Below are 1228 nucleotides of genomic sequence, written 5' to 3' on the forward strand. Positions count from 1 at the left end.
AAACTGTCTAGTTTGACTCTGAGTTAAAAGATGATGCAACATAAAGGGATGTTGTTTGAAAAATAAAATAAGAAGCTTAAAAAGTAATTTTAAGAAAAAGAATAGAAGATGGGTTTTAAGAAGGTAAAACTTTATAACTTGCTGTGAGCCTGTCTTAAAGTGGTGCCAGGAAGTAAAGGGATAGTTGGCACAAAGAGCGGAGTTCTCTTATCAAACAGCGTCAAGGTTAGAGTGTCTTCTCGCCATAGAAAAATCGGGAGGAACCTTGATTATCGCTGGAAATTGGAAAGCTAAGCGCACAACTAGAAAACTGGTTTTAGCTGGTTTTTGTGCAGCTGAAAAAAAGAAGAGATCATTCGCAGTTCAGCCAAGTTCATCTAACTGTTCTGTGGGTATTCTTTGCAGCATGAATTTAGCTAAAACTGCTGAATTCGTGCTGTTGGGAAACTCATAGGACAGAGACATTATAATCTTACACTTAAATAAAAAACAAGTAGAATATCCATGAAGAGAAACTCTACATTAGAAAAACATAAGATGGAAGTTCCCTATAATATCTGTTAAGCACACGCCTGTAAAGAGAGAAGGAAAACTAATTACTAATTTGAAGATTAGAATGGCATGAGGGAATATATTATTAGACATTAATACATATAATCAATATAATCATAACTAATACTGTTGTATATATTTCAAACAACACTTATCTATTCAAAATAACATTAGTGTTGTATATACTTTAAACAACACTTATATACTCAACATAACACTATAGTGTTGTATATATTTCAAACAACACTTATATATTCAACATAATATTTTCTTTGTTTCACTTAACTTTTTAGATAGAGGAGGGGTCGAGAGCTGAGCTGGTGATATCATGATAGGATGTGTGGACCAGGTGTTATATTTTAATTAATTGTTGGCACAAGGCTCTAAATTTTTAGGCTTTTGTGTGCCAAAGAGATAAGAGTTAGACTTCATAAAGATTCTCCATGTATTCCTATGGAGAATAATCCTATAAAAACTCACACTTTTCGCAAAAGGGTACCACATTCAAGACCTTTGCTTGACAGGGTGAAGTGGTCCATCACTTGCAGATCTCCACCAGACTGATTCCTTTGTTCAAGCTACTTTTCCTTATAATAGGAGGTAAGCATATTACTAACATTATTATATCTTACATGTATTGGTTGTATTGCTATAAGGTTTTGAAACTATGTTTTGG

Source organism: Polyodon spathula, unplaced genomic scaffold (genome assembly GCF_017654505.1).
Source record: "Polyodon spathula isolate WHYD16114869_AA unplaced genomic scaffold, ASM1765450v1 scaffolds_2298, whole genome shotgun sequence".
In the NCBI taxonomy this organism is placed as follows: Eukaryota; Metazoa; Chordata; class Actinopteri; order Acipenseriformes; family Polyodontidae; genus Polyodon; species Polyodon spathula.